Raw genomic sequence first — 22,752 nt, forward strand, 5'->3', positions numbered from 1 at the left:
CAGGTGGGCCTGAAGATGCATCTCACCACAGGGCAGTGCGAGCAGGGTGGCCGGCTGCACATGCGGGCACACACCTGCTCACGAGCGTGCACGCCCTGCAGGGAGGTTAATAGAGATCTACAGCCCTCGTTACCATTCGCTTTCATAAGTAAGTGTGTTAAATAGGTAAACCAAATTTATTTCTGGCAACAGCTTGCTGACGGCACCTTCCCCCCTTAGTCACGGTCCCCGCAGCAACTCCAGCCTCTTCCACCCCACCCCCAGGCGTGACTTTCTCTCTTAAAATTTTATTTTTAATTTGTTGTGATGAATGAGTGACACCTCTGACAGCCGATTCGCTGAGATTAATAGAAACGACACAATATTTACGTCGGCGCTACGAACAATTATCCTGCCATCCATCTCCGAGATTATCTTCCTGATTGAAAACTACTCATCCGTGTAATCGGAATTATTTGGAATTAGAAGGGAATTTATAGCCCCCCTGGAACACATTCGCTTCCCTCGCATCTACACCTCGGTCTCCATCATTGTCTTGTCCCTCCTGTGGGCCTTTCACCTTCTCTCCCATCTTGGTGCCGGGGCAGCGAACATCCTCCTCTGGGAGGGCTGCGGGTCAGGGCAGGGGGCATCCCTGGCTCTGCACAGGGGTGTGCGAAATGGGTTATACATGTACGGGCCGGTGGGAGGGAAGGTCTCAGTCATTTTCAGAGAATTAGAGGTCAGCAAGGCCAGACCCCTAATGATGAAATAATCTGAAGAGAGAGCTTTAATGTGAGGGTGGAGAAGAAAGGTGACTTTGGAAAGCATGCGGAGTCTGTGCCAACTGTGAGCAACATGAAGGAGCAGAGTGAGGTCATACTCACAATGAGAGTTTGCTGTTAAGACAGGGCGGTGGGCGGGGCCGAGGAGGCTGAGCCCAGCGGGTCAGAATGGGCCATATCAAGAGCCACGCTGGGGCTTAGGAGGTGAGCCAGGGGAGGCGGGGTGACAACATATGCAGATCAGGGGGGGTCAGAGAAATGGCCCATCATACTGGGGAGGCTGACAGTGAGATCCAGCATGTGAGATGATGCAGATGCTGTGAGTGTGTCTCCTGCTCTCTGCCAGCTACTGCCGGTGAGCCCAGTGGACACTGAGTCAGGCAGACCTCAGTTGGATTTTGTACTCTACCATGTCAGCTGTGTGACCCAGCCAGGTTTTTTAACCTCTCTGAGCTTTAATTTTCCATCTCTAAACCCTCCCTTTACAATCCCCGCCCCCCAGTGGGACTGTGTACAACCTGTTAATTGAGTGTAGCGATGGTACGGACTTTACATGGATGCTGTGGAGATGGAATGAAATAACTCATGCAGGGAACTCCGCAGAGTCCCCAGTACATACGCACACAGGAAAGGCTCAGATGTGTGGCCGCCACAGATGAGCTAGACCTGAACCCCGGGCCCTCAGGAAACAAAGACTTGGGCTCCAGGAATAGCTCAGCTTGCCAGCTTCCTCTCCCACCCTGGACAGTGGTCCCCCGCAGCCTTTTCATCCCCTTCCTTCTGTGTGCCGGGATGTCTACAGCAGCTGCAAAGCAGGTGGGCACCTAGTTTAATGGGTGTGTCTTAGGGTCTCAAACCATGCCGTTATTTCTCATGTCCTCCAGTACCTGTAACTGCCAATGTCAAACACATGCTCTTTCCAGGCAGTGGTCTAAGTCCTGTGTCCGTATGTCTCATCCACACTATAGCCCCCAGAGGTTAAGTGTTAGTCATTGTTAAACGCCCACTTCACAGATGAGGAGACTGAGGCCCTGAGAGGTGGGACGGGTTGCCACACTCAGATGACTAGTGTGTAGGCCGCCTCTGAGCCGCCCTCGCTGATCTCTACCCCTGGCATTCACGTCGTGCGCACCCAGGTGTGTGGGCTGGACCCAGTGATTTGCTTCTCCTGAACAGAATATCACAAAAGTGACGGACTGCCATTTCAGAGATTAGATTGCAGAAGACTGTGATACTTGTCTTGCCCACACTCTCTCTTCCTACCTCTCCTCAGGTCACTTGCTCCCATGAAGCAAGCTGCCACACTGTAAACTGCACTATGGATAAACCTTAAGGAACTGAGGATGGTCTCTGGTCCATGGTCCACGAGAAACTGAAACCTGCCAACAACCAGGTGAGTGAAGTTGCAGGTGGACCATCCCCCCGTGAGGACTTGAGGTGACTGTAACACCCGGTCAGACACCTTGATGGAAGCCTCTGGGAGAAGCTGAGTCAGAGGACCCAGCTAGGCAGTACCCAGACCCACAGGAACTACGAGGTAGTAAGTGTGTTTTAAGCTGCTGAGTTTGGGGATAATTCGTTATGCAGCAATGCATACCCCGTACAACAGCCAAGAGCTGAGCCAGGATTGGGACTGGGGCTGTTGGACTCCAGAGCCTGCGCTTGACCACTTTGCTTCACGGCGGCTGAGGAGCCCTTTGGGACTGAGCCACTCAGGGTGTTAAGGCCTATCTGAGAAGGGTGAGTGGGCTTGGGTGACTCTCAGGTTGTCACCTTCCACACAGATTGAGACTGAGATTAATGTAATGTCCTGGTGAAAAGAGATTTGCCATTGACACCTGGAAAGTGTCTCATCTCCCTTAGGATTCGTTTAGCCCTGTCCTAGAGAAAGGTAGGAAATACATGTTACTTATTAGGTCTGGGGGAAACTTTATTCCTTAGTTATCTGGTAGGTAAGAAAGAGCCCTTTTTTTTGTAGGAAAGGGGGTGTCATCAGAGGTGTCTCCGACCCAGAACAGGAGGGAATAATCCCTGATCATGTCCTCAAGAAACACTTCCAAGTCAGGGAAGCCTCATGCGGTGCATGGTACGACTCTGCCTCCAGAGTCCGGAGACTTTGTCTACGGCAAGGAAACAATCCGGACTTGACCTCACTAACACTGGGAACAAATGGAACCCATCTGAATTTATTTATTAGTGTGCTCTTTAAAAAGTGAAATCCTGCCATTTCTCTACTGGATGTAGGGACAACACAAATTTGTCATTGAGACATTCTTCCCCCTTCTTAGAGAACAACTTCCTTCAGCTCTGGAAGAATTGGCAAAGTCTCTCAGAGGGAGACTGGAAACTCTAGAATTTAGCGGAGTCCAGAGCTCATCCTTGAGTGACAAAGAAAACCAATGTTAAGGACAATGTAGTGCATTTATTTTACAGGCAGGACCCACGTGGAGCAAGAGGGGAGAGAGATGCTATGTACTAATCACAGGAAAGCACTCTCTGAGGCAAAGATGCCTTGATAACTGAAAAGACACGACCATTTCAAGTTGGGTGTACACTGTGTTATCACACCAGATTAATGTCTTTTGGGGAGCTGTGGGTGTGCCTAGTTTCACGGACAGGTTAGATAAAGCCACTGGCCTCTCTGAAGTGTGCACTGATTCAGCACTGAAGGGTAGCTCCATCCAGAAGGACCCACATCCACCATGGGGCCCAGAGAACCTTTTCCCGCCCAGCTTGGGTAGATCCCACTCGGGTGGAGTCAGCTCCATCCTGACCATCTGGTCAACCTGGTCTATAATTAAAGCGTGATAGGCTCAGACTGGGCGCGTTGCATGGAGACAGGAAGGATGGAGCCGCGCGGAGCCCCTGCTTGTTGGCGGTGGGTCCCACGGGAGACGGAGAAGTTTCCGAGAAACAGTCTGAGAAGGAACACGGGGACACGATAAAGAATGCGGAACACTGACCTCTAATCTCCTGTGTTGGAATTTCACTCTAAAATCACCCACACCCTGAATAAACAAAAATTCCTACAAGCCCGATGGGAGGAGGGAAGGAAAGGTTGTCCTGATGGACAGGTTGTCCTGATGGACAGGTTGTCCAGTGCATCTCATCAGCAGCCCCACAGTCGGCTGGTTGTAAGCGGTAGAGACTGACCGAACTAACTTAAAACTGCAGTGCACTGGAAGGATGGATAGGGGGGAACAAGCCTCAGTCCAAGGGTCAGGGCACGGGAGACCCAGGTATGCTTGGCCACGTACAGCCTTTGGGACATCTGACTCAAGACTCACCACCCACAGAGAGAGCATTCGATTGGCCCAACTTGGGTCACATGATTGACAGTACCACCAAGGCTGCAAGAAATGGGTGTGGGACAGCTCCCCAAAATGAAATTGAATTGAAGGCGCCAGGAAAAGGGTACACTGGGAAAATAAAAACAATAGGCTGTCTACTACTTTACAATTAACCGTACACGTGCGCGTGCACACACATGAAACCTTCATGTTCGTCTATTAAGTTAGTGTCAGGCAAAGACACTTTCTTTCCGTTGACCCCGGGCCCACCTGGCAGAAATGAGACCTGCACCACCTCATTGTGGATGGCCCTCTTCCCCTTCACGGACTCCCACCAGCACCCACGGCCGCCCTCCCTGCCGCCCATGTCAAGTGTGTGTACTGGAGACATACTCGCAAGCAGGCCGGGCGGGAGCTACGACAAGCGTGTGAAATGATGTGTACAGTTGCCCCTTTCTCAGGAACCTCTTTGGATGCAAATAGACGATTCTACAGAGGACCAGGGCAGGGCCCAGGGACAGAAGCTGAACCTTATTTAAAAACGACAGTGAGATGTCTGTATTTGTTTGGGACTGTGGATTGCGGGGGCAGGGGGCACCGCAGTGAGGTGTGGGCTATTCTGATGGGGACTGGGAGCGGAACACACAAGGCCATTAGTGTCTCCTCCACCCCAAGCCAAGGGATGTGAACTCGCCTCTCCTTGGGAAGCACCTGGTGCTGGAGGAAAATGAGCCCAAAGCCAGTCCTCCGAGAGCAGCCTCTTCATGAGTAGGACCACAGGGGGCATGCGGGAAAATCATCAGGGTAACCAGCCTTAATAAAGGTAGATGAGATGTGAGAGGGGTGGGCAGGTGCAGGGGGAGTCAGAGGAAGGAAATGATTGCAGGAGAAACAGATGCAAGTGAACAAGACTCATGGAGATGGATTTCCCCGCCTTGGTCCAGACTCAAATCCCTGTGCTCAGATTAATTAGCAAGGAAATATTTTTCTGTCTGCAGAAAAAGGCTGCTGGATTGCCAGTGGGACATGAGGGTGGGCAGTCTATCAAATAACTACTAATTAGGTTACTTCCCACTGCTGTTGACATGCTGGGGACACGTTCCTGGGCCAAAATAAAGGGGGGGGGAAGGCGGGGGGAGAGGAGCAGAGACACAGACACAGGTGTGGGCCGGGATCCTCTCTGTGCGTTTCAGAAAATTGCTGGTTGGGATCAGGAAGGAGAACCGGGCCCAAAGCCCAAAGAGGGGATGGCAGGGGGGAAGCAACGTGCTGGTTAGCAGACAGCCCAGGGCCGAGAGCTGCACGGGGGCTTGTATTTCACAGCTTTCTGCAAATGCTCTAAAGACATACACAGCACGGCCACTCACTGGTAAGTCCGAGCCCTGGGTGGGGTGGGCAGAGATGGGGTAGGAATCTGGATGATAATAAGCACAGCGGGTCTAACTATACTGGCAGGTAGTACTTCATTTGTTCATTCACTGAACAAGTGTGAGGGGCGGGGGGGCCAGGAGATGAATGTACATGTGTCTCATTGGTTCTCACAACTGTGGGACAGGTATTTGAGTCCCTTTTTATAAATGAGGAGATGGGCTCAGAGAGGTTTAATAACTTACCCATAGTCACACAGCAAATAAGCAGTGGTAAAGCTGAGTTTTGAACCCGAGGTTGGCCTGATTCGACCCTTAAGCACTACTCAATGGATAATTCACACCTGGCCATATATGTTCTCTTCTTTTGTGTTCCTTTGTCTAAGTTCCCCAATTCTGCCCCGAAGTTCTCAAGGCATATTCTTTAGTATGTCACATGCCAGGACCTTTACTGTACTTCAGGAGGGACCACCCCCCTCCATTTTTCCCCAGGTCTGAGACTTGGAGCCCATCCCCTAGTTCCTTCTTTTGGAAACCCACAAAAAAGGGTTGGAGGATGCATTCCACGGATGATACCACCAAGCCATCTACATGTGCCACGTGGCATTTGCCTTCTTCCCTACGTTCTGTCTTCACTGGAGACAGGGCAGTGAGTCGGCTGCTACTGTCAGTGGCCCTTGGCCACTTCTCCTGGGTTGGCCCATTCTCCTCCTTTCACTCTTTCCCTGTAAGCAGAGTGGGACCACCGGGCGCCCCGGTGCTCTCTGGGCGAAGAAACTCCTGCCTAACGCAGCTGGCTCTTCACTGTCATTTCTTCCTTTCTTTCCTCAGAGCCCTCTCTTTCGAGTTCCTTCTGTGGTTAAAGTAGCTATTTGTAGCCTATGCACCAGCTTGTGAGTTTCTGGAGACCAAGGGCTATGCCCTCTTCATTTAGTATGGTACCAGGGACCCCTGACTGTGCCTTGAATGTTTGCTGAATGAAGGAACAAATGCCAGAACAACTCTATCTGGCTCACATCCAGCCTGCCTCTAAATGTTTCCCTAATTTTTTGTGCTGCAATAGACACCCCTCTGCAGTAGTACTGGGATGTCTAAATATCTCCTGTTAAGTACAACAGAAAGATGACAGTGTCCCCAAGATGCCATTTTACCCCTCATATATCCAAGTTCCTTCTTAACGTGAAATGAGTGGAGACTTTGCGCAGGTGTTGCTACTGCCGCAGACAGAGATTGGCGTCCAGATGCTGCTGCTCCTGGTCTCTAGCCTCTGAGAGCTGGATGCAGCCCTGGGGGCCTGGGCCTGGCCACGCCAGGGACAGGATGGGGAGCCACACAGAGTGGCTGGGAATGAAAGAGTGTCCAGAAAACCTGCTTTTTCAGAGCTAGTCCTGCGTGAGCACATGGAATCCATCCACGGAGGGGTGAGATAGCGGAGCAAGTGGGTTACCTAAAAATAGCAGCGCTGGTTTCCCGCATTTAGAGATGGGTCCTCTGTGACTCATCTTGACTGGTTTGCACAAGTTTGCTTATTTACTGAGAGTCAGAGAAAAGGATCAAATCGTTCTCCCAAAGATGGGAACCTGTCACTCCTTCTACAAGGAGCAGTCAGACAGGTGAGCTGAGCGAAGAGCCCCGGAAGCCCCGGAGGTCTAGGGCCGGCTGTGAGGGAGGGGGACAGGCCTGGGAGCCGGCCCGCAGCCGACCCCACCTCCAGGGCAAGGTTGGCGGTAGGCGGAGCCTCAGTCAGTCGCAGGGCAGGCTCGGCGCACGTGTCCGTTCCTGCCAGTGCAGGAGCGAGCGTGCATCTCTCTGAGGGAACGGACGACGTGTAGAGATCACCTCGCTGCCCACGAGGCACACGTTCTCAGAGCTCAATCGGTGTTAAGTAGGGAGTTGATGGGGCGGCCTCTGCAATCAGGGCAGGAGAGGATGGGGGGCGGGGGCAAGGAATCCAATGTAAAACGTCTGGGTGCTTTTGAAAAAATGGCATGTGTTCTGGAGCCAGGAAGCTGTCGGTTCAAATCCTAACTCTGGGGGAAGAATTTTAATATTGTAACTTCAGGCAGGTAACTTTATCTCTCAGAATTTGAGTCCTCATCTATAAGTATTAAAAATGGGGGTAATAATGCCTATCTCATTTTGGTCGCTGGGATTATTAAATGAAATAATATAAGAGAGAGTGTCTCTACAAGGCTGAATTCAATAAACTGTAGATATATTTCTCTTTATTATGATTTGTTATGAGTATCATCAGCAATGAGGATCCTCAGATTGTTAACAGTTAGAATATTACTTCAAAATAGGACTAAAATTTAAGCTGCCAATTTTCCTGAAAGTGACGTATGGATTTAATGCAATTCCAATCAAAATGTCAGCAGGCTTTTTAAAAATAGAAACTGAAAAATATATTCTAAAATTTATGTGGAAATTCAAAGGCCTCATAATAAACCAAAACAGTTTTGAAAAAGAAAAATGTTGGAAAATGTGTACTACCAGATTGCAAGACTTAACTATAAAGCTACAACAATAAGTGATTGGTATAAGGACCGGCATAGTCGTGAAGGAAATAGGGTGGAGAGTTCAAACGTAGACCCAAACAGCTGGACGCCCAGGTATTTGGTCAAATATTATTCTGCCTGTTTCTATGAGGATGTTTGTCAGTGAGGTTAACATTTACATCAGCAGATCGAGGAAAGCAGATTGCTCTCCCTAATGTGGGTGGGCCTCATCCAAGCAGTTGAAGGGCTGACTAGAACAAAAGGGCTGACACTCCCTTGAGTAAGGGATGATTCCTCCTGCTTGACTGCCTTTGAACTGGGGCAGTACTTTTTTTTGTATTTGGACTTGAACTTGAGCTATTCCTGGGTCTCACACCTGCCAGATTCCAGACAGGAACTGTGCCACTGGCTCTTCTGAACCTCTGGCTTGCCAGCTCTCGCTGCGCATCTTGAGACTTGTTAGCTTTCTATAATCATAGCAGCCAAGTCCTTATAAATGTCCTATATGTATAAAGGAGGTCTATGTGCCTATCTTACCTATTCAACTTTCTACTCATCTATTTGTCTGTCTGTCCATGCCTCTCCTTTCTTATTGGTTCTGTGTCTCAGGAGAACCCTGACAAATAGAGGGGTAAACTTTTGCTCAGTAAAAGACACTGTGGTAGATTGAATGGTGGCTTTCCAAGATGTCCATGCCCTAATCCTGGGATCTGTGACTATTTCCACATGAACATAGTTACCATGTGACTCTGTCTCTGTTACATGATAGCAGAGACTTTGTAGATGTAATTAAGGATTTGAGATAGGGATGATTTCTTGGAATATTGCTCACTGGGTTTAATGTAATCATAAAGGGTCCTTTTAAAATGAGGCAGGAGTAAGGGAGAAGGTGTGAGATGGAAGCGGCAGTTGCAACTCAGGCTCTCTCTGCAGACTAGGAAAGGCTGGGAAGCACATTGGCCTCGAGGGCCTCCGGCAGGAGAGCTGCTGCCTGGCCAACACCTGGATTCCGGCTCAGTGAGACTGACTGCTGACCTCCAGAACTGACATGTAATGAATTCGTGTTGTTTTGAGCTGCTCAGTTTGTGGTAATTAGTGATGGCATCAATAGGAAACCAATGCCGACACTACTGAGCAGAAGTGTGCACACACACACACACACATACACACACACATAGGACTTGTACTAAGAATGTATAAAGAGGTCTCACAGCTCATTGATAAGGTAAACAACCCAGTTTAAAAATTGGCAAAAGATTTTCACGGATAAAAGAAGATACACAGCTGGCCAATAAGTACATAAAAAGATGCGTGCTATTAAGTATGAGCAAAACGCAGATTAGAACTACAACAACACACTATTTCATGCCCATTAGAATAGCTAATATTGAAAAGATTGCCAATACCAAGTACTGGTGAGGAATTGGACTAATCGGAACTCTCATACACTGCTGGCTAAATGCAGAGTAGTCATCTGCTTTGGAAAATTGTTTGCTAGTTTATGATAAAGTTAAACGTACATTTCCTATACAACCCAGAATTCAACTTTGAGTTATTTACCCAAGATAATGAAAACATATGTTCATGAAAATACTTTATTTGTAAAAACTAAAAACAACCCCACATGTCCATCAATTAGAGAATGAATTACGGTCTAATATAGTGGAGCACTGCTCAGCAGTAAAAGAACTAGACACGTACACCACCATGGATGAACCTCAGAAACCTTCACAATAAATGAATCAAGTCCGATACAGAGAAGTACATACTCTATGTTTCCATTTACATGAAATTCTAGGACAGGCAAAATGAACTGAGAGTATCAGAAAGCAGATCAATGGTTGTCCAGGGCCAGGGGTGAGGTGGCCAAAAGGCAGGAAGAAGCTTTTGGGAGCGATGGAAATATTTTATATTTCAACTGTGGTCATTGCTAGAGGTCAGCAGAACTTTTTTCTATAAAGAGCGCAGATAATAAATATTTTTAGCTGTGAGGACCATAGGGTCCCTGTCACAACTACTTGGTTTTGCCACTATAGCATGAAACCAGACATAAATAATATGTAAACAAATAGGTGTGGTTGGATTTAGCTCCAGGCCCTACTTGCTAACCCCTAGGATAGACTCATCCAGCTACCATCTTAGAATAAGTGCATGTTATTACATATAAATTTAATCTCAGCATACCTGTTAATAAGAACAAATCAAGAATAATATGTAGCTAATTTTGAAGTTATTTTTTGACATCTACCTACAGAAAATACACAAATCAATGTGTACAGCTGGATGAAGTGTAGCTGTAGCCATTCGGTATGGAGCAGCCTCTGACTGCGGTCAGTCTACGTGTCCCGTAACAGCCGACGTGGAGCACATTTGTAAATGCTTGTTGGCCATTTGGCGTTTTCTGGTGAATCTTTACCTATGAAGCCATTTCAGCCTGGAAAGTATAGATTGAAATTTTTAATATATAAAGAGAACTCTTCAGATTTTCTCTTTTTTCAGTTTTCAGCTTATTTTTAAAGGAATTTGTCCACATCATTAAAATTGCTACTATATCAGTACAAAGTTGTTATAATATTCTTATCTTTTTAAAGTCTGTAGCATCCATGATGGTGTCCCCTTTTCTTTCCTTTTGTGTCTCTGTGTGAATCTTGCTGAGGGTTTAATAGTTTTTTTAGTCTTTTCCGAGAACTAATTCTTTGGCTCTGTTGATTTTTCTCTTATATACATTTGTTTTCTTTTAAAATAATTTCTGCTCTAATCTCTATCATTTCTTGCTTTTGCTTTCTTCTTAGAACTAAATTCACTGTTGATTTTTAAATTCTCGAGATGAATTCTTAGGTCATTTGCTTTCAGCCTTTCTTATTTAATATTTTACATATATAAAATATATTATATTAATAATTTATATATTATACACATATTATATATATATATATATATATATATATAACTAGGGGTGTAACTTTTCCTCTAAACACAGTTTTAAATTTCCCTAAAAAAATTTAATATACCACATTTTTATTATCATTCAATTAGGAATATTTTCTAATTTCCATCACAATTTCTTCTTTTACTTACTAATTGTTTAGTAGTGTTTTACTTGATTGCTAAACATTTGGGGATCATCTAGTTATCCTTGGGTTAATTATATCTGGCTTAATTACTCTGTGATCAGAAAAATTATTTTGATTTATTTTAGTCTTTTAGAATTTGCTGAGAGTTGCTTTGTAGCTGAGCATAAAGCCAATTTTGTTGGACATTACTGGTGCACATTGTTTTTCTAAAGTTGTTGAATAAAGTATCCAATAGAAATCGATTTGTTCAAGTTTGTTAATCATGTGGGCAGACTTCTATATTCGTGCTGATCTTTTTGTGTCCTTGTTCTATTACGGCTGTTGCTTTTGTATTTGATACTTTTTAGATTTATCCACATAGATGCCCTTTTCACTTTTCACTCTATTTCCACATTTACATACAGGGCCGTTTGCCTCCTTCCTGATAAGAACTGCCCTTTGTGGTTGACTGAGTCTGACTGCAGCAAAATCGTTACTTTTGTTTGCCTGAGAATGTCCGTATTTTGCCTTCACTTTTGAAGGCCTTCTGCAGTGTACCTTAGGTTGGCTGTTGAGCTCTACAAGCACCTCCGAGACGTCGTTCCTTGTCTTCCAACTTCCATTGCTCGCATTAGGAAGTCTGCTGTCTGAGTTATCGGCGCTCCTTCGAGTGCGATGTGTCTTTTTACTGTGGCTGCTTTGGAGATTTTCTCTTTAATTTCAGCAGTTTGAGTGAATGTGCTTGGCTGTGATTTCCTTTGTATTTATTCTGCTTGGGATTTGTAGTGCTTGTGGAATATTTGTTTGATATCATTAATCAATTTAGAAAATTCTGGGTCTTTATTTCTTCAGATACTGCTTTCACGAACTGTCTCTCTCAGCCCCTGGGACCACAGATCTGCATATATTAGGACTTTTCAGCGCACTAATGCCTGTTCGCTGTCCCCACCCCCTACATTTTTCTCTTTGTGTTTCAGTCTGATTTTTTTGGTCTGATTTTTTCATCTTACAGTAAAATAATCCTTTCTTTATTTTTGTCCATTATGCTGCTATTCATATATTGAGTTTTTAATTTGATACTGCAGTTTTTTCAGTGGTAGAATTTCCAGTGTTTTCAACACATTCCAATTCTTAGACAAAGTTCTCCATGTTGTCATTTATGGTTTTTTTTTTTAACATTTCATCACATTTATTTTAAAGTCTATGTCTAGTAACACTAATATCTGCCTCATGTGTAGCCTTGTTTCTTTTTTTAAAGATTTCATTTATTCACTTTTAGAGAAAGGGGAGGGGAGGGAGAGGGAGATGGAGAGAAACATCAATATGTGAGAGAAACACCAAGCAGTTGCCTCTCACTCACATACCCCAACTGGGGACCTGGCCCATAACCCATGCGTGTGCCCAGGCTGGGAATTGAACCCACCACCTTTCGGTTCGCAGGCCGGCACTCAGTCCCCTGAGCCACACCAGCCAGGGCATAGCCTTGTTTCTATGGTCCTGTCCTCTACTTTTGTGGGCCAGGAAATTTTACTCAACCCCAGGTTGGTATAAGAGTGGTAGCTGAGGCTCTGGATAAAGTCAGCTTGCTCCAGAAAGGTTTTGGCCTCTCCACTAGAAGGCAGTGAGGGCAGGGCCACTCGCCAAATGGGGCCCGAGATGCCTCAAAGCTGGGTCTAGACGTGTGAAGTCTTACTCTTCCGCCGACGCTCCATACTCTCGGGGCCGGGCTCTCCAAAGGTTCTGACTGGGAGCTCAGGATGCTTTCAGGTCGTCTTATCTCCCCGACCTCCCGCTGTCGGGAAACTCTCCAGTGCCGCCGCTTCTGTTGGTTCTCGGTGGGACTGCTGGTGTGATACAGGCGCTCCACCACAGTGAGAAACAGCATTTAGGAAACATCCTTCTCACCGTCTCTGAAGCTGTCATTGGGCTCTGATCTAGGACGAGAATTCGCACATTTTCTGAACAATATTTATTGAGTTCTTACTTATAATTTCAGGCACTGTTTCAGTGCTGAAGCCATAGCAAAAAACAAAGAGCAAAGGTCCCTGTATGTGTGGTACTTGTATTGTAATGGGAAAGATGGAAAATTGGCAAAATAATTAAGTAAAATAGAGAGTGTGTTAAGTCATGAAAAGTGTTAGGGGAAATACATAAAGAAAGGGGAACAGAAATGTTTAGGGGAGTGAGTTATAATTTTACGTAGGACAGCCAGCTAAGTAAGGTCTCACTGGGAATGGGAACTATACCCTGAAGGAGGAGAGAGAGCAAGTCATGTGGATGGGGTGGGGGGTGGGGGGAGGGCACTCCAGGCAGATGGAGCGGCACATGCCAGACCACAGCGCGGGGCACACCCAGGGTGTTTAAGGAAGACCGAGGAGGCCAGTGTGGCTGCAGCAGATGAACGATGGGAGAGTAGTCGAAGGTGAGGTCCAAGAGGCAGGGGCGCCGCTTATGAAGGACCTTGGAGATCTTCAGAAGGGCCTCAGCGTTCACTGTGAATAAGATGGGAAGCCATAGGAGGGTTTTCAGCTTAAGAACAACATGACTGCCTTATGATTTAACAGGTTCGCTCCGGTTACAGTGTAGTGAATTAGTAGAAGAAGGGCACTGGAGGAAGCAAGAAGACTTGTTAGAAAGAAGTAATCTAGAGGGGAAAGGTCTCGGATTGGGGTGTGAAAGAGAAAGTGCTAAGGTGAAATCCAAAGGATCCGGTATGGGTTGAGAAAGAGGAGGGTAAGATACTCCTAGGAATTTGGCCTCAGCAATTGGAAGAACAGAAAAACCATTTACGATGAGGAGAAGAACAGGTTTGTAGAGGCAGGAAGGGGGATTGTAGAAATTTACCTTTTGACATGCTAATTGGCAATGCCTACTAGACATTCCAGTGGAGAGAGATGTTTGGACATAAAAATGTGAAATTCAAGGCAGAGGGGCTCGGCTGGAAGGTGAATGCAGGAGGCACTGTGAACAGCTAGCATTAGACTGAAAGTTAGGAGACCTGAGGCCAGCAGGAAGAGAGAAGTGGGTGGAGAAGAGGTGGGGCCCAGGACTGATCCCCAGGCTCCCCCGACAGTCAGAGGACCAAGAGACGAGAAAAAAGCAGCAAAGTAGGTGAGGAAGGAATATCCGGAGACACAGCGGGAAAAGGCGAAGAGTGTGACGTCCAGGAGGGAGTGACCCGCTATGTCACGTGTGTCACAGAGAGGTCCAATTAGGTGATGACGGGCAGCTGACCACCAGATTTAATGATGTGGAGGCAGTCGGTTACTCTGAGAAGGGTCTTTGGGGTTGGGTAGGAAAGAAAGCCTTTTATGTATAGATTCAAGAGAGACTGACAGAAGATAAATTACAGACAGAAAGTGTGGACGACTCTTTCCAGGAACTTTGCGATAAAGTTCCTTGACGAAGAAGGGCAGAAGCTGCGCGTTGGGAAGAGAAGTCAGTTTTTTTCAAACTGGATAAACAGTAGCCTATTTGCCATGATGGATGAACAGTCCAGTAAGGGGACAAAAATGGGAGATGCAAGAGAAAGGGGAGAATTGCTGGAGCCGTGTCCTTGAATGGGTGAGAGGGACTGGGGTCCTTGCACACGAGGGGGTCGCCTCTGTGAGGGGCCCACATAGTTCAACAATAGCCATGTGGAGCAAGCCAGACTGCTTCAGGCCACAGACATCCCAGAGGAGCTAAGGTGCTGACCTAGTCACCTCTTAACTTGCATTTCAATACTGAAGGGCGGGCTCCTCCAACGAAGATTCAGCAAGAGGGGGAAGCTGATACAAGGGAAGGGGGCTCCTTCGGGAATAGAGGAAGCGGGTTTCTTCCCCCAGCCCCCTGGCCTTTGGTTCAGGCTATTTCCCAGGAGCTGCAGGGTAGCCCAAGGGGAGGCCAAAGTCTACAGGTGTGACTCAGCCTGAAGTTCAGGCTGTCTCTCCCCCTCAGTGCAGGGACACACATGTCTCTGCCTTGTTTCAGGTTCTCATCATCCCCCAGGGCCCCAGGCCAGACTCTCACAACTACCTTACCTCTCCCCGCTGCTCACCTCCATTAAGTAGTCAATTATCAGTCTTACAAATTCTGTTTCAGAAATGTTGTCCCCAAATCCTCATTTCTCTCCCTTCCTTAGTGCTGCCTAAATCTCCACCTGCATCCTCTGTCTCTGGTCCTATCTCAAGACCTTTTCTGGTCTGCCTGCCTCCCACTCCCATCTCCTCCACTGTTATACAACCACTTGAGTCAGCTTCATAAAAAACAAAGCCGGGTTTGTCACGTGTCTGTTCTAAAGCCTTTCTAGCTTGCACATGGCTAGAAGCAGGGATTTTGAACCTGGGATTCTATACGCTCCCTCAAATCACAGGTATAATTTTGGATGTAACATTATGTGTACTTTTTTGGGGGAGAAGGCAGTAGTAGCTCATTCTCAGAGGTACACGTTCCCCACAGCCTAAGAATCACAGGCGTGGAGGTGAACGTGCAAACTCCCTGTTTTTGAAATACAAGGTTCTCCATTGTTTGGCCGCCCTGTACCTGCTGTCACTCTACCACATTTAACAGAACATTTGTTGAGCATCTACGGAACCAGGCACTGTGGTAAGCGCTGGGGAGACAGACAGACAAACAAGACCCTGCATTTGCCTTTTGTCAGGGCCGGGGTTGCAGGAAATATGGACACGGGAAACAAACAACAGATAAATGAAAAGAATAATATTTAAAAAACACAGTAAGTATCATTTGGAGGATTAAAGTAAGATTATGTGAATGCACATAGGTGGCTACTGTAGGTGGTATTGTAAACTGAACTAGCCAATTGGGTCAATGACATCTTTTAGATTCTTTTTGGTCATAATGGGAGTGGTTAAAGAAGTTTGAAGAGGATGAGTGTTAGTGACACCCACAATTTTACAACCACGTTATAGGAGAAGCAATTGGAGACTGAATTACACTATCATAAAGACTTTCAGGGACTGAACTTCTACCAGAAGGCAAGCACCAAACCAGTTCGTGTACTCATTCTGTAGGCTCAAGGAAACCCTAGCTCTCTGTCCTTCCAAGCACTCCCAAAACACCAAGATTCCAGAGGCAGAATTCTTATTACCCCGATAGCCCACCAGCAACCAGATTCTCCCAGAATTCACAGCTGGCTGATGATGGAAGCACTTGGGATTTGGCTGACAGCATCACCCAGTGGGTAGAACCTGCAGATTCCACTGGACTCGTATATTTTGTCATACGAGGGAGGAAGAATGCTTCCAAAACATTTCAGCTAGACCTTGGGTACAGCTATTTTCCTGGGAGAGGTGATTTCAGGAAGTACCAGTGAGGGACTAGGGAACTAAAGTAGAAGTTGGAGAGAAGGCAGCAAAGAGCATGCAAAGGAGAGAGGCTTGGCATTGAACAGTTGGTCCTTAACCCATCCGAGGACCCTTGAGACGCCACGCGGAGCAAACACCAGAAACTTCCCACCAAAGGACTGGGAGATAGGGGTCTCTCCTATTGGTTGAGAATTGGCCCATGGGGCAATAACTCTCCTGGATGGACCTGCTTTTAGCAGAGCAAGCTCCAGTGGTGGTGGAGAAAACAGGCAGAAAAGAGAAAAGATACAGGTGCTTGAGGTGGGAGCTTGTCAGGACACCGGCCACCCAGATGTGAGTGAAACCAGATGGGCACGGCCGGGGCACCCACGGCGCCCTCTCACAGCGATCTTCAAACTTCCTAGGAGAGCCCATTCCTGATTTGCCAGTAAAAATGCCTTGCTGACACTCACTCACGCTGCTTAGCCAAGCAGCGTAATTCATCTAGACACAAATACCAGATGCTCTGACTATGTGTCTCCTGATTATCACCTACCCTCGCCCTGCGCTGTGAGTTTCTGATGGAAACGCTAGCAACCCCAGGATTACAGCCTAACCTAAGTCACACACACCACATATCACACTTACACGCCAGGGTCTTTTAAGGTAAATTACAGACACTCTGACCAGGGGGTGGCCAGGGAAGGCCTCTCTGAGGACGTGACCACGAAGCTGAGATCTGAATGACAAGGAGGAGCCCGCCAGGTAAGACTGAGCGTTTTCGGCACAGGGGCCAGTTCCTGCCCCCTCCCCTTTTTTCCTCCAGGCACACCAGGGCTTTCTGTGCTTTTTGTTCCTGGCAAGCTCCTCTTCAGGCTGCAAAACCCAGCTCAAATATCTCACTTCTTCATAAACTCTTTTCAACACCTTGACTGAAGTCCTCGGAGCACTAGGTTCTACTTCTGCCTTAGGATTTAGTCTATTGTATTATACTTTGTCCTTTCATGTTCACCTTCTTAAGAAGGCTTGTTCATCTCCATAGCCTGGTCCTCAGCCCAGCACCTGGCCCCAGGCTGGTGCTCAGTGAACAACTATTCAATGAATGGTATCAGTGGGCTGGGCGGGAAAGGGCAGTTAGTTAGGATAACAGGCCAGCGTAGGCTCCTCTTCCTAAGCCACTTGCTACAGAGTCCTCCTACCCCCAGCCCAGAGCCTCACGCCCAGCAGTATGTGGAAGGGAAATGCTAATGATGTCTGAAAGGGAGGGACTTTCTTCTGTGTGAGCAGGAAGTGAAGTCTTTAGGGATATGCTCTGGGGGAGGTCTGGCCCTCTCCCATTCCATGGTTTAATGTGTAACTTGTCACCTTTCCTGAATGTTGGTTTTTTTTTATTTGCCCGTAACACTTTCACCTTGCTCGGTCTCCTTGCTTACAATGTGCAGCCTAGTCCCACTGCAGACCCACCACAGGCTCAGCCACCTCTGCTCCAGGACAACTGACAAAGGCCTCCGTACCTTTGTCTCCAGCCCTAGGGGCCTGACCCTGGCCAGATTTCTGAAATTCACCGGACAGGCCCCAAACCATCCCCACCCTGAGGCCAGCTCCCAGGAACACGGGGTATTCCTGGAGGGCAGGTCCTCGGGGCAGGGCCTGTCCTGTACCTGCTCCGGGGCCTTGCGCATTGGAGGTGTTCCAGAAGTATCTGTGGAATTAAACCCAGTTGCTGTCCCTTCTCCTGCTAAGGTCCCTTCATAGGAAGACTTTCTGTCTCTGAAAAGCTGCACCAGTCCGTAAGCCCTCCCTCTCTGCTACCTTCTCTCTCTCTCCCCTCCCTCCTTTCCTATCTTTCTTCCACAAATATTTGTTGAGCACCTCATATAAGTCAGGCACCGAGGGTCCCGTGGTAAGACATTCCTGTTCCCTCTCTTATGGAGATGACCTGACGTGGGAGCCCAGTCAGCGAATCCACAAGGTGAGCTCAGACTGTGAGGGAACCAAGCAGAGGCCCGGGACGGAGAAAGGTGAGGGGTCTGCTCGGAGAGGGTGGTGAGAGGCGGGGCCGTGGGAGGAGGCGACAGGACCCCTGGTGGACAGGGTCAATGTCTTGATGTAAATTTTGTTTCTTAAAAAAAACAACAACCCTGTAGCTAATGACATAAGGTTAACATCTGTTCCTTTTAGTGGCAAGTATTTGGGCATTTATTACCTTTTGTACTTTTTTTTTTACAGCAGGTACACTTTTCTGTATTAAAAGTATTCCTATATTTAAAGTGTTTTCTGCACTAAAATCATCTATTTGAAAACTTCTACTCCAACAATTCACCATTTGTGACGCCTGAATGATGAGTTGCCCATTGGAGCATCATCGCCAGGCCCCTGGTCCACCCTTGCCTTTTCTTTCTTGGCAGACTCTTACTCATCCTTCAAACCCAGCTCAAACATCCCCCTTCCCAGGGAAGCCTTCTTTTACCTCCTCATAGGGAATCGGTCGTTCCATGGCTTGTGGTCGCTCAGTACGTTGCTTACATATTTCTGATAAATCGTAGCCTAGTGTGTCACAGTGTGTTTGCTTGCATGTGTAGACGCTTCCACGGCACCCCCTGAACCTGTCCGCCTCTTCACCTTCGGCCGCGAGCACAGAGTATGCAGTAGCCCTCCATGGGCTCTTGGCACTGGTTCTCCTGTGCGCCTGCCGGACGAACGAGTGCGTGTTTAACCTTCAAACAGCAAGTTCTCAAAAGAGCATTAACAGAAGATATCTGTATACAGGAATATGCTAATTAAAATTAGTTTTATTTATTCATTCACACAAACTCAGCAAGAACTCCATTTGGCTGCTATTAATGTTTGCTGTGATTTACTATAAGTACTGGAAATGTGAAAAATGTGTTTCTTTTAAAAGGAAAGCCACAGTTCTTTTTGGTTTTCCCTCATCCCTCCCCTAGTTTGTCTGAATTGGTAATTAGTAAGGCTTTACTTTAGCGCAGGGCTTTTCCTGAGGTTTGCAGGCTGGCTGCATGGTCATTTAATTACTTCTGAACCTACTGAAGGCAAATACCAAGCAATCTATGGGGACAGATTGTGGAGTTCCAGGTTATTTATGAAGTAAGCCTCACGCAGTCTTCATGGAGGCGATAGGACCCTTCCCCACCCCCACAACCATGGGCGTCAGCCCTGGGAGGGAGGTCTGGTTAGAAAAAGTCGGCTCTTGGAGTCAGCCACCAGAAGGATGGGACGGCAGAGCCCTCGCGAAAGGGCTAGTGGAGCCGGAGGGCTGCTTAGCTCCTGCCAGGGCCCCAGACTTCCTCCCAGAGGCACACAATTCATAAGCACGGAATCACTTTCTCGTCTTTCCAGGAAGGCTTGTAGGGGGGAGTGTAGGTCTGGGCTGACAGTTTGCATCTCAGCTCTGCCCCTTTCCAGGTGGGATCACTGCAGGGTTTCCCGTGCCTCAGTTTCCTCACCCGTAAAGTGAGGATGAGAAGGCATCTCCACTTCCGAGGGTTGCTGGGAGGAGTGCACGGGTTAACCCAGGTGATGTACTCAGCACTGTGCCTGGCACAGACAGGCGCTCAGGGGCAAAAGGAGCCCTTCTGGGAACTTTTTCCTGCGGCCTGACTGGTCCAGAGCCAGACAGTGATCTCAGTGCTGCCTCCTGTGCCTTGGCCATTTCTGTACCTGGTCCCACCTGCGTGGGGGCTGCTGTGATTTAACTAATGGAAAATCATTTTGTAAAGTGCTACCGGAATGTGCAGGGTGTTATTTCTGGCCCAAAGACTAATCATTTGGTGGGGGGCAGTGGGTTGAAACTAAGGGGAGACGGTTCCAACTTATCACACTTGAAGTCAGAGAGAAACGGAATCTCCCCAAATAGGAAATCAAATGCACACCACTGGCATTATTGTGCTAATGTTTGCATTTAGGGATTCTTAGCCTGCGAGGTCTCGGGCCTTTTCTACTCATTTACATCCAGGTCACATTAATTGGATTCTGGCTCCCCAAACTCAGTTGCCTTTTGTAGCGTGGCCCCTCACCCCCACCCTGCCCAGTGCATCAGTTAGAATGCTTCGGGATATAAGTAACAGAAAAAATAAGTAATAGTGATCTGAGCAATGAAAACGTGCCTCGTCTCCTATCACAAGGGCACATGCCCCAGGGTTGGTCTGTGTGCTGGGTCACTGATGCCACCAAGCCTCAGCCTTTTCCTCGTGCCCGCCATCCTCCGCACAGTTACTGGCTTAGCTTCTCCAAGCTTCATGGCTGCAAGATGAGTTCTGCAGCTCCTTCCCCGTCCCTCACTTTCTCTTTTGACCATGGAGGAAAATACTGCCTAAATGCCCTTCTCCCCCAACAGATTCCCTTTTAAGTCTCATCTGACGGGCACATGACAACCTCTACCTGTAATGGGGTCTGGGAAAACAAGTGGCATTTTCCCTGTTAGAGTTCGTGAGGGCCCAGCCAGCCAGGGAGGACAGTAGGTTAGGCAACTGGTCACACGTCTGCCAGACTCGGCTCCTCCTCCATAACTGTCATCCGTGTCCTCTTTTCCCAAAGTCCCTTTCAACTCGTATCAACTGGCCGGTTCTTTTTTCCCCAGGAAGAGGGTCTCTGCCTTCCTAAGTGTGTCCTTTTTGGGGGCTGCTGCCAGGGTGCAACCTGCAGGATCTAGGAGCTGCACGTGAGTGGCACCCTCTGCAGGTGGGTTGTGTTCAACCTTCTCACCCAGCAGCCCCTGGGGCCCTTCATTTCTCACTCGTTTCCTCCTGATCGCCTACCCCACTCTTCACTGTCTTACCCTGTATTTCCTAATTCATTCGCTTTTGTTTGTTCATTCAATAAACATGGGTTACTATAATGCCAGGACTTACAACAGGCATTGAGTGGCAGTGGGATGGAGAATGAGATAAACATGAAAAAAGCAAGTCCTCGCCTTCTGGGAGCTACGTGCCAGGGCTGGAGACCAACACGAGAAGGCGTGTGGACACTGCTGTGTGCAGACCCTCCGGGGGCGCAGGGGCAGGCGTGGCCGACATAGGGAAGATGCCCAGAGGAGGCAACACTGGAGCAGGGTTTTGAAGGCCGAACGGTGTGTTCCGGCAGAGGTGTGTTCCGGCAGAGGGATGCAGTGTTGCAGAGGGAACAGCTCCACGTCGCAGGACGTGGTGGGACACGAGACCAGGACTGCAGGCTGGAGCCGGTGACAGGTTAGAGCCAGGCAAAGACTTGGACATCACCCCGTGGTGTGGGCAGAGCCACGTGGGGAGGGGCGGTAGCAGAGAGAGTCAAACAGTGGCCAGGAGCACCAGCTTCCCAGCGAGGCAGACGTGGATGCGAACCCCGACTCTGCCGCGTACCCACTGTGCGACTCGGGCAGACCACCGTTACCACCCCTCTGACCGTGTTTCCCGGATGATGACGATGATGATGGTAAATGGGGGAATCGCCCCTGTCCACTGGGGTCGTCGTGAGGACTACAGAAGGCAGTGTGGTGCAGGTGTTTCACACAGACCCTGGCACACAGTAGGTGCTCAGCGCACAGTGACTTATTCCCGTTCTACTGGTTTGTTGTGCCGTGAGGCGCATGCGCCTGAGAAGGCAGCACATGACTCAAGGCAAAGTGGGAGGCGGCATCAACAACAGTCAGACGTGTCACTGGCGGCAGGGGAGACGCGCAGTCAGGACCCTGGTGGGCACGGGTGCTACCTGTGATGACAGGTAGAGAATCACAAGTGAGCTGGATGGCGAAGAATGAGTAGAAATTAAGTGAGAGAGACTGGGAAGGCAGCAGAGCCAGGAATGCACCCAGCAAGGACGGCTTGTTCGTGGGGTGCTGTGCAGGCTGGTTGGCAGCAGGCCAGGGTCAGTCTCTTGGGGTAAAGAATGGGGAAAACCTCGGGCCGGGGACCTGGGGGTCTTTGATGTGTGGACTTGGCTCTGCCGTAGGTCCCCGTTATTCCCCTATTCTGACACCTCCCCTTCCTCTAAGAAGAGTACAGCATCCCCAGAGGGCGTTGTGGGCGTGCGTAGAACTGCTGGGCCTGGCAGTTGCCTGGCAAACTGTGTTCCTGGTTAAGAGGTGTTTTGCATCCAGTGCTGGTAGCAGTGGGAGGGGGGTATTTGCTTCAGTGGGAGCACCTCCTTCCAGGCCTGACCCCCTAGGATGGGGTCAGGCTGCCCCTCCCATCCCCTCCTCCCACTAACGTGTCGTTGGCCTGGCACTGTGTTACTGCTCCCCCATCCCTGTGGAATGCCCACCAGAAGCAAGAGCGGGCAGTGTCCCTGGCTCCTCCACCTGGCCCCTGTGTGTGAAGCCAGCACCCACAATGGCTGCGCCCTGGTCTCCCATGTCCTGGTGGAGGATGATTAATGGCCTAGCTGCACCGGTGTGTTGTATTTAGGTCTATTCCCAAGCAGATAGATTTTTCTTTCCAGATAAAAGGAACGCAGGCCCTTCCTAGGCCCCGAGTCCCTGCCCACCCCTCCCAGTTGCAG

At 48.4% G+C, this 22,752-nt stretch overlaps 1 protein-coding gene across 2 annotated transcripts in view; it reads left to right on the plus strand.

Annotated features, from left to right (window-relative positions):
* Positions 1–17,730: 17,730 nt before the first annotated feature.
* ESRRB (estrogen related receptor beta) overlaps positions 17,731–22,752 on the plus strand; it is a 172,645-nt gene continuing 167,623 nt past the window's right edge. For both annotated transcript variants that reach the window (XM_053673351.1, XM_053673353.1), the window contains exon 1: positions 17,731–18,232. The gene's annotated coding sequence lies outside the window, so the exon portion shown is untranslated. The remainder of the gene's footprint in view (positions 18,233–22,752) is intronic.

This window comes from Artibeus jamaicensis, unplaced genomic scaffold (genome assembly GCF_021234435.1).
Source record: "Artibeus jamaicensis isolate MK-2021 breed Jamaican fruit bat unplaced genomic scaffold, CSHL_Jam_final contig_851, whole genome shotgun sequence".
NCBI classification, from domain to species: Eukaryota; Metazoa; Chordata; class Mammalia; order Chiroptera; family Phyllostomidae; genus Artibeus; species Artibeus jamaicensis.